General features: G+C 39.7%; 2 non-coding genes across 2 annotated transcripts; both read left to right on the top strand.

Annotated features, from left to right (window-relative positions):
- The first annotated feature begins 4,761 nt into the window (after window positions 1-4,761).
- Window positions 4,762-4,833, top strand: TRNAP-CGG (transfer RNA proline (anticodon CGG)). The gene has a single exon. It is a non-coding gene; the product is annotated as a tRNA-Pro (tRNA).
- Window positions 4,834-11,113: 6,280 nt separating this feature from the next.
- Window positions 11,114-11,195, top strand: TRNAS-GCU (transfer RNA serine (anticodon GCU)). The gene has a single exon. It is a non-coding gene; the product is annotated as a tRNA-Ser (tRNA).

Genomic DNA, 11,195 nt, shown 5'->3' with positions numbered 1-11,195 from the left:
AGTTAAATTAAGGTAGGACCAGATTACTTTGTATCTCTTTGATAACGAAAAGGCTGATTGTATTGTAGGGAGTACCAGGGAACTATCAAATGATGTCTAAAAAAACCCCACTATTTTCAATTTATTTATTCATTAAAACAAGATACAATCATTCTCTTCAACAAGTGGTGCTGGGAAAGCTGGAGAGCTGCACGTAAATCAATGAAATTAGAACACTCCCTCACACCATACACAAAAATAAACTCAAAATGATTTAAATACCTAAATATAAGACATGAGACCATAAGACTTTTAGAAGAGAACATAGGCAAAATATTCTTGGACATAAATTATAGCGATATTTTCTTAAATTAGTCTCCAAAGGCAAAATAAAATAAAGGCAAAAATAAACAAATGCGACCTAATCAAACTTAAAAGCTTTTGCACGGCAAAGGAAACCGTGAACTAAATGAAAAGACAACCTATGGAATGGGAGAAAATATTTGCAACCAATGTGACTGACAAGAGGTTAATATCCAAAAATATACAAATAGCTCATACAGCTCAACATCTAAAAAACAAACAACCCAGTCAAAAAATGGGCAGAGGACCTAAGTAGACATTTCTCCAAAGAAGACATACAGATGCCAACAGGCACATGAAAAAAATTCTTCCTATTAATTTTGCAGCCTGCTTTACCTGTATATGTTCTCCCAGCCTGGTGAATGGCAGTGTTTGGGTTTTTTTTTTTTTTTCCTTTTACAGTATGAGCTGATTTTTTACTCTTTCAATCCAGACAAGCTTTACTCTTTCAAACATCAAACATTTATACAATGCTTCCTATATATTAAAATTTTAATTTCACTATCATCAATTTACTGGTGAGAAAGCACAAAGTAATTTTCCCAAGGTCTCAGAGCTAGCAATTAGTGGCATCAAACTCAGGAAAAGTAATTCTAGAGGCCATAGATCAAACCGTTATTCTTTTCTGCCTGTGACTATTATATTATATTATATCATATCATATTATATTATATAAAACTAGATATTAAGTGCTGCTATTTTCCATTTTCAAGAGACCTATCCAACACATAACGAGAGATTAGGTTGGCAATAAAATTATGGAATAAGATATCTTGACTAATACCAAACAATAAGAATGTTGGAGAACCCATATTAATACAAGGCAAAATAGTTAAGATAAAAGAGCATTATTGTGACCAGAGAGGGTATCTATATAATGGCAGTAAACTTTTAATAGAAATAAACATACAAGGAAGTACATAAATCATAAGTGAACATCTCAATAAGTTGTGTGAACTGATTCATATGTATATATCCAGCACCCAGATAAAGAAACCAGCATTCCAGAAGTTTCCTCTTTTGCTGTCTTCTAGATACTACCTATCATGGGTATCCAGTATCCTTCTTCTAACACTGAATGATTTTTCATTATCAATGAAGAAGATAGTTATAATTTTTTTAAAAAATGGCCACTTCTGATTCTCAGATGTTTCTTCCAAATTGTTCCTGAGCTTTGGTGGTGAGTGGAGGGCATGGCAGGAGGCTGTAATAAAGTCTAGGAAACCTCACTCTCTCAGGGAGCTGTGCAGTGGTAACTACTCATCCCCACAGTGCCTCCTACTCATTACTGTCCACTGACTATAACTGGCTTTGGAATGTTTCTGGGCTCAGCAAATTATGGAGCATTAGGGAGAGGAGAGAGATGTGCCCCAGGGATCAACATTGGGCAGAAGCTCTTTACCCCTTGTGAAGGCAAAACTTATGATGTTGACATCTTGACAACAGTGAGAGTTAGGCATGAGTACTGGGACTTTGGGAAACATAAACAGGGCCTGGCTGGTGCTGCTCTGCCAGAACACCACCCAGTACTGCACAGAGCCACCAAGGTGAGTATACCTGACAACCGTGGATTGGGACAGCCTCTGGCTTTGGAAGAGAGGCCATTGGAGGCAGGGCTGGTGAGGGGCAGGCTGTAAGAGAGAAGACTCTGAGCTCTTTTGTCACTTATGGAAGAAGAAGCTGCCAGGACCCAGGGCAAAAACATCTGATCATTTCCCAGCTGCCATCCAGAAACATCTGGGTTTTTTTTTTTTAGTCCATGAGGGAGCTGATCCATTATGTAGTTAGGGATAGTATCTGAGTCTAACCCATTTTGAAAGGCTCAAATCAGAAAAATGCTTACTAGTGAGATCGATAGATAGATAGAGATATACAGATGATGATAAATGAAGGCTTTAGGTCAGAATCAGAAGATAAGTTGGGCTTTATATGTACCATGATTAAATGTTTAAAACTTCTGGAAATTCTCCTTGATACTGGACCCATGTTCCTTAATCATAGGCTTGAAAAATAATCTCACTAGTGAAGGTACATTGGCAGAGATTTAAACATCACTAGGCCTCACGGCCAGATATCTCTTCAGGGTTATGCTGGTCCTCATGTAGAAAGACTCTGCCAAAAAACTCCAGGAGGAGTATACCATGTTTGCAGATTGCCTTTAGTTGATCCTTAAATGCTGGCTGTAAATGCCTTGCAAAGGATTTTTAGAAATGTATGTAACCTCTCACCCCTCCCAGCAGCCAGAGTAGATATAAAAGTAACACCTGCCCAGTCCATTTTTCATCCTCTTGTGAATAGCAAAGAAAAAATTCTCATTCCAAAAAACTGCTCTGGGTGTCTTAGAGTGGTGTGTCTGTCAAGTAACAACTATTTAATCAGAAGCAGTGAAAGGCTAAGTGTAAATTTGTCAGATTTTACTGTCTCTTGAAAGATGGCACGTGTGTCTTATTGGAGCCGATAACATTAATGGGAACCTTGAAGTTCAAACCCACCTATTTATCTGAGGAGACACTGAGGTCCCCAATAAATGTGCCACCCAACATAGATTGACTTGAGTTCTCCAGGTCATCGACTTTTTAGATTCATAAAGAAAAAGAATCTCCTCAAATCCCTCTCCTAATTGGCCCCTAACTTCATCTGTCATTAACATGTACTTTTACAACCATAACTCCATGCCTCATTTTGATTGTTTATTTTTAAACTGTTTATTTAATATTATTTTGCAGATACAGAGCCTGGTAATTTAGATACTAGGTGGAGAGTAAGTTAACCGTGTAGCTTAGAAGTGGAGGAAGAAAAGCGAGAAGCAACAGCCTCACAGTTCAATGAATTTAGTGAGGGCTTATTAGGCAAGGGAAGTCTAAGCTGGTGTCTTAGTCTGCTCAGGCTGCTATAACAAAATACGGGAGGCTGGATGGTTTAAACAATAGAAATGTATTTACCACAGTTCTGGAGGCTGGGAAGTCCAAGATCAAGGTCCAGTTGATTCAGTGTTTGGTGAAGTCCACTTCCTAGCTTGTAGGCATTATATTGCTGTTGCTCACATGATTTCTTTGGGGGTGTGGGAAAGAGAGGGGGCTATGGTCTCTTCTTATAAGGGCACTAAACCCATCATGAAGGCTCCACCTTCATGACTTCATTTAGACCTAATTACCTTCCAAAGGCCGCACATCCTAATACCATCACATTAGGGGTTAGGATTTCAACATATGGATCTGGGGGGGACACAAACATTCATAATGGCTGGTTTATGATGAACGAACAGGTGTTAGCTATGAGGTTTTAGCTATGATTATGAGGTGTCATAAGGAAGTGACATGAACAGGGAAAAAAACCATCTTTCAAAGGAGCTGGCACTTCAGATTCCTCTCTCTCAATACTTACTGAAAAGCCAAAACCTTCTTCTAAAGCTAAAGAGATATACAAGAGGGAGCCAAACTAAGCATTCATCTGCCAGCATTGCCATTTTTCAGAGAAGTCTTATGAGAAACTCAGCAAGCAGGGATGCCAATCTATAAAGAATTTGAAGACAACTGCTTGCGCTGAAGAGAAGGTCTTTGCAAGCTGTTTTCTAAAGTGTTAAATCTTTGAAGGATTCTGTTCTTAGTCCTAGCAGAATATAGAGATTTCAAAGTCATAAAACAGATGCAATAATAATGACCTGTACTTGGGGTACAATCCTGTTTTAGGGGACCACATATTGAAATAATATCTTGACAAAAATGCTTACTTATGAAAAAGCAAGTTTTTAGGGGATTTGTCAAAGAAAATGTCAGACAATTTCCGTTATGAAAGTCAAGTATAGAAAACTAACATGAATGTCACTCAAATTATTTGTCACACCACGAAGGATCAATACATAATGAAATTTAAAATATGTACTTCTTTAGATAAAAATATGGATCAAACCTGAAACTAACATAATATTGTACTCAACTATATTTCAATTTAAAAAATAAGGATGAAAAATAGAGTACTGCCCTAATGTAACCTTTATTATGTAATCTTGTCAATTAAATCACAGATTAGTCTACTGATGGAATTCACTTAGGAGTGGTTATTACACAAGTGACCGGAGGAAGGATGAAAAATTTAGTAACTTGAGCCTAAGCTAAGAGGTCATCATAAGGCCCCAAAATGTATATTAGTTGCAATTTAAAATCAGTTATATTGATTAAATAGTCAGGAAAATTGGGGCTCATCCTTCTGCCTCAAAGTGTGGAAAAAGAAATCTGATTCTAATTCTCTTTATATTAAGTTTGGGACAAAATGTATATTAGTTGCAATTTAAAATCAGTTATATTGATTAAATAGTCAGGAAAATTGGGGCTCATCCTTCTGCCTCAAAGTGTGGAAAAAGAAATCTGATTCTAATTCTCTTTATATTAAGTTTGGGAGTGCTTTTTTTTCTGCACAGGTGGCTCGTTGGTCTAGGGGTATGATTCTCGCTTCGGGTGCGAGAGGTCCCGGGTTCAAATCCCGGACGAGCCCACCTCCTTTTCGACCAACTGGAATAAGGAATCAGAAAAAGTATTTTCTCTAATGTTATTGCCAAAAAGATGGGCTTTCATTACAGTGACAGCAGGATTGCCTTCGGAGAAGCTGGGTGCTTAATTCCAGATCTCATTGACTGGGAGGTATCGGGAGTGTTGATGCGAGTTTGCTGGCGCCGGCCCAGTTCCAGTTCTCCTGTGGATCCCTTCCCAAAAGTCAAGGAAGGCCTTGAGCATCTAGTCTGTGCGTACGTGTGTACGTGCATACGTACGTACGTGTGCGTACTTGACTGAGTAGGGCGGGGAACCGTGAATTATGGTCAACCTGTACCTTCCTTCCTCTCGTAGAGACGTGAATGTTCATTTCCACTGCTACGTCCAACTTGAGTGATCATTTTCGGATTCGCAGCATTTACTGCTACCGCACTGACCAAAGTAAAAGTCACCCCAGCTGCTGCTGCCGTGCCACCCACTGTAATCGACCGTTTACATTTAATCCCACTGTAATCTGCCTCTTTCTTTTCCTGCGTTGCGCCATGGACCTGCATTCCCTGGTCAAAGTTCATTCACTTTTTCACTCAACGAATGGATATTCAGTGAATACTGCGTGTCAGCCTCTGCTGGATGCCAGGAATGCGATGGAGGACCAGGAATTTAAAAAAAAAAGGTTTTGTTTCAATGGAATTAAATATCACAAGTAACTAAATGTTTACAATGATCATGCGTCCTATGAAGAAGTGTAGAATTCCCACAGAAGCACATAGCACCAGAGCCTACCTGTAGATTCCGGGGAATATTGCCGGCCAGAGTTCTTCCCCCCGGAGAGAAAAACCACGAGGAGCAATCACTAATACTGGAAGTTCAAGGTCTTCCCCACCCCAAACGTGGAAACTTATCAGTACCTTTATCCTTGGCCCCAGGAAAAGCTCTCACTTTGGAACTGTTGAAAACGCTCAGGTGAATTGATTAGTATGGAAATTTGGAAGATGAAAAATAGATGGAGAGGAAAGTATTAATCCAGTTACTCTGCTCATGCTAGCTAAATTATTTCCTCAGAATAACCGTGTGGTTATGTGCCCCAAACTGAAAGTGGACACACACATATACACACACGCACACACACACCACCGCAGTTTCTTCCTTGCTTCATGACACCACAGAGGTTCACCTGGCCCTGCTAATCTTGGTGTTCTGAAATAGTATGGATCTTTTTACCTTTCCTTGTTCTGTTTTATCTTTCCTTGATCAGCTTTGGGAACCCATTAAGTATGAAGATACAGGTCCTTATTCAGAAGTAGTGTGTAATATATTGTCTCTTTGTATATACAAATATAAATTTATAATTTATTTGTAATTTAACTTTATAATTTGGAGTAGATGGTGTCATTCATTAAGCTTGAGATTCAAAAAGAATTTCCTCCAACTCCTGTCCTTTAAGTATTTTCTCAGGGGCTTCCTTGGTGGCGCAGTGGTTGAGACTCCGCCTGCCGATACAGGGAACATGGGTTCGTGCCCCGGTCCGGGAGGATCCCACATGCCGCGGAGTGGCTGGCCCGTGAGCCATGGCCGCTGAGCCTACGCGTCTGGAGCCTGTGCTCCGCAACGGGAGAGGCCACGGCAGTGAGAGGCCCGCGTACCGCAAGGAAAGGAGAAAAGAAAAAAAAAAAAAGAATTTTCTCAGAATTCAAGAAGTCAGTTTTATGCCATCTAAGCAGATTGAATGAATGATCCTTCTTCAAGGGATTTTACTATCCCAAGAAGGATGAGTTAAATATATTGTCTGATAGTAAATGGCACAGGCAGATCACTATCATATAGCCCACAATCAATAAACTGGACTCATAATCTCATTTTCAGTTATTTGTAGGGCCTAATTATATCTATAGATCAGCAACCAAAGATCACTAGACATCTAAAGTTAATGTCTAATATGAAAGACAGGGATAAAAGTGAACTAAAAAAATAGAGGAAAATATAATGCAGAGAGGAGAAAACATCTCAGGAAAGTTATTATATCTATTCTTGTCTTTTAAAGAGAATGCTGGGTAACTCTTAAGTACAGATGTCTCTTAAAATTGAAATTGTGAGAGTAGATACGAAAAACGTAATGGAGTAATTGGAATAAAATGTAAAAGACATCCTCCAGAATGTGGAGTAAAAATATAAAGACAACTCCAGCAGTCATGCTCCTTGGTATGTATATACCCAAATGAGTTGAAAACTTATGTCCACAAAAAAACCTGCACATGAATGTTTATAGCAGCTTTATTGATAACTGTCAATACTTGGAAACAACCAAAATGTCCTTCAATAAATGAATGAATAAACAAACTGTGCTACGTCCGTACAATGGACTATTATTCAGTAATAAGAAGAAATAAGCTATCAAGCCACAAAAGGACATGAAGGAAACTTAAAAGCATATTACTAAGTGAAAGAAGCCAATTTGAAAAGGCTCCATATTGTATGATTCCAACTGTACGACATTCTGGAAAAAGTAAAAGTATAGAAACAAAATATCAGGAGTTCTCAGGGGTATGGGGGCTGTAGGGATGAAGACGTGGAGCACAGCGCAGCGTAACTATTCTGTATGATGTAGTAATGATGGATACATGTCATTATACATTTGTCAAAACGCATAGACTGTCTAAAAGGAAGAGTAAACCCTAACATGAATCATGTTAGTAATAATATATTAATGTTGGTTCATCAGTTGTAACAAATGTACCAAAATAATATAAGATGTAAAATAATAGGAGAAGCTGTGGGGGATGGGAGGAGGTATGTGTGAACTCTGTACATTTGTTCTTTTAAAACGGTACGCGGGCCTCTCACTGTTGTGGCCTCTCCCGTTGCGGAGCACAGGCTCCAGACGCGCAGGCTCAGCGGCCATGGCTCACGGGCCCAGCCGCTCCATGGCATGTAGGATCTTCCCGGACCGGGGCACGAACCCGCGTCCCCTGCATCACAGGCAGACTCTCAACTACTGCGCCACCAGGGAAGCACTGACCTCTATGCTTTTGAATTAATTTTTCTGTAAACCTAAAACTACCTAAAAAAAATAGAGTCTATTTAAAAAGTATAAACAGAATGTAACTAGGAGAGAATAATTTTTTTAAAAAAAAAGTAGAGGAGACATCCTGGAGGTTTAAAATCCAAGAATAAGAAATTCCAGAAAAAAGGTAAAGCAAGAAAATAGAGAACACATAAGTGAGAAAATTAGAAACAAAAAATTCAAGCTAATTTCTCAAACTGAAATACATGATTTTCCAAATTTAATGATGTAATGGAGGTCCCAGAACAGTGAATGAAAATAGAAACATACAAAGGCATATCTTTCAGACATTTCAGAGCATTGAGGACAAAGAAATCATCCTGAAAGAGAGAAAAACTAATTACAAATGAAGCATAGTAATTAGAATGACTTTGTAATTCTCAAAAGCAATAGTGGAAACTAGAAGAAAATGGAGAACTCTCTCAAAATCCTGAAAGAAAATATTCCCCAGCCTAGCATTCCATACCCAACCAAGTATTCAATCAAGTGTTAGAGAAACTTGAAAGATATTCTCAATACCCAAATATTCCAAAGTCTTATCTCCAATAAACTCTTTCTCAGGAAGCTACTTACTTGGGAAATGGGGTCTCCAGGGGAAGAAAGTATGCAGATGATGGTGAAGGAAGTCCTCAGGGTGAAAACCGTACAGCAAGTATAGAAAACACCCAATTTCTTTTGGCAAAAATTTATGGTTATTTGTGGTAATATGAGAAAAAAATCTAATGTTCAGGAAACAAAATATCATGAGAGATCAGTGAATGGTATTTGCCAATCATAATATATGAACAGTGATACTAATTCAATACACATTATGATATAATTATATTTGGAAGAAAATTTGATAGGAAGAGTATCTGTATATGGTGATGTTTAAGGTGAGGAAAGAGAAGTGAATCTTCTTTTTGTATAAGGGGTAATCAATAGAAAATACTAAACTTAAAAAATCAAAAAGTAGAAATAAAAGCATTGGTATTAATTACAATACAGTTTTGTCTTTGTAACAAAACCCCAATGAACTGTAGCCTAAAGGAAGCAGAAGTTTACTGATCCCTCATGTAATAGTTTGAAGGTATAATCAAGAACAGGGTGATACTTTGGCTCCAGGGTGTTGGTTCCAGTCTTCTATCTCATGGATCCCTCCTTTCTATGGGTTGCTGGGCCCAATCTCTTTCTATTTCATGACACCTTCATTCCTATGATGTTGCCTTTTCCAGCAAGCAGATACAGTAGGAAGAGAGAAGTGAATGGTATTTCTCTCCTCTTCTGGACATAACCTGGAAGTTTTACATCCACTTTCTCTCTAATGCCCTAGTTTAGAAATTGGCCACATGACCATACATCAAGGAAAGTTGTGCATTGTAATCCTCTCATGGGTGGCTATGAACTCTACTAAATTTCCATTTCTTGGAAGGAAAGCACAAACATCGATGGCAACTAGCCATCTCTGCCATAGCATGATATTTGGAGACATGTTGGTAAAAACAGAAACAACAACACAAACAGAAAGTCAAATGGCTGAAAATCTTTGCCTCTACCAAAGAGGGAGAGGAACACTTTTTTACATACACATGTTTCTGAATTACTTGATATTTTTAAACATGTGTGGTTAACTTTGGTTTTAAATTTTTAATTAAAAAAATAAGCTTTAAACTGAGACCCAGGTATGGATAAAAAAATTTATCCAGGTTAGAATGAAAAAGGTCAAGAGCACCCCGTGAGGGAAAATGGCTTGTCGGAAGAGACAGGAAATAGATTCTTCTTGATACAAAATCATAAATTGGACTAAGCATGGAAAACAAGGTGGAGGGAAGTGGGTTAAATTGAGGTTGAAGATCCAGGCAGGACAATGCAACAAAACACACTAAAATATAAGGACTTTTCCAGGTTAAGAAGAGACATTAATTCTTTGGGACAAGCAAAGGGTGGTCTTCACTCAAGAAGATGTTAGAGCAACCTAAAGTAGTGTCCCCACACTTAGAGTGTGAAAATGCCGCAGGGATCCGTTCCTACAGGATTTCCCCTATGTTTCCTGTTGTTCATCCTGTTGTGGTTGATTTGCTTGGGCTTCAAAAGAAAAATCTTCATGACCACATTCCATTCTCAGATTTATTGATGTTTCCTGATCAACCACTCACGTGCTTCAACGCTCCAGCCACAGTGATTTCCAACAGTTTTCTAGATACTGCTCATCACGTGCTTTCCTCAGTCTGGGACACCCTCATTTTTTGCACCTCTAGAAAATTTGCTCTTCAAGACTCACCTTCGATATCACCTTCTTTTGTCAGGCATTTATCATTCATTATGATTAGTCAGAATTTGTCCCTACTCGTTCCTTCATGTGCATTTTATTCATTCCATGAAACAAACCAATCAAAAACCAAAAAAAAAAAAAAAAAAAAGCAGCTAAAATAGCTTTTTTCACCCTTTCCCAGAATCATTTTCTCACTAGAAGTGAGCCTCAACATTTTTAGCACCGCATCCCTTGGAATATAGAATGAAAGTTGGAAAACATTTCCCCTAGAAAGCCACTCAAGAAACACACAGGAATTTGGAAGGAAAACAGAATTCATGGTTCCTCAGATGCGGATGACCCGGGAGGAGAGCCCCACGAAGTTAAAGATTCTTCTCTATGCAATTTCACCCGAAAGTATTGTAGAAGCGGCAATATCACGGAATAGAAATTGAGCCCTATTCAGATCCGTCGTCTAATTTTCCAGACTGTCTCATTAACCACGAATTAGGAGTCCACGTTCGCCAGCTCCCCTGACAGCGACTCCAGTGGAACCGGCTCTGGGAACCTCTGCCCCTGCGGACAGCCGGCCGCGCTCTCGGGCCGCGGGCCCAGGCTCCCCTGACGAGGGACGGTGACAGCAAACTGGTTCAGCCCAGGTTGGCCGCGTCACGCCCACCGCCTGCCAGGACTTGACGCTGAGGCGCCTCCTGCCGGGGACCAGGCAGCCCGAGAAAGGGGAGTGAAAGCCCAGGCAGATGTGTTTCTACCACGTCTCAACCACTTTTATGACTCCTGTGAAAGCTAAGCCTGTTTTTTGCCCCCGTCACAGCTTTCCATCCCAGTTCTTTGTCCATTCGTGTGGAAGCTAGCCACCGCCACGTCTCCCAGACGTCTGTAAGCCGTCTCCTAAGCGTCTTTCCCTCCGGGTTAGCCAGCGAGTTCCCGAGTATAAACTCTGAAATAAAGCACGCCAAGAGGCGGCTGCATGTGGACGAGGTGGCCGAGTGGTTAAGGCGATGGACTGCTAATCCATTGTGCTCTGCACGCGTGGGTTCGAATCCCACCCTCGTCG

This window comes from Physeter macrocephalus, chromosome 18 (genome assembly GCF_002837175.3).
Source record: "Physeter macrocephalus isolate SW-GA chromosome 18, ASM283717v5, whole genome shotgun sequence".
Taxonomy (NCBI): domain Eukaryota; kingdom Metazoa; phylum Chordata; class Mammalia; order Artiodactyla; family Physeteridae; genus Physeter; species Physeter macrocephalus.
This window is presented reverse-complemented; position numbering and strand designations above follow the sequence as displayed.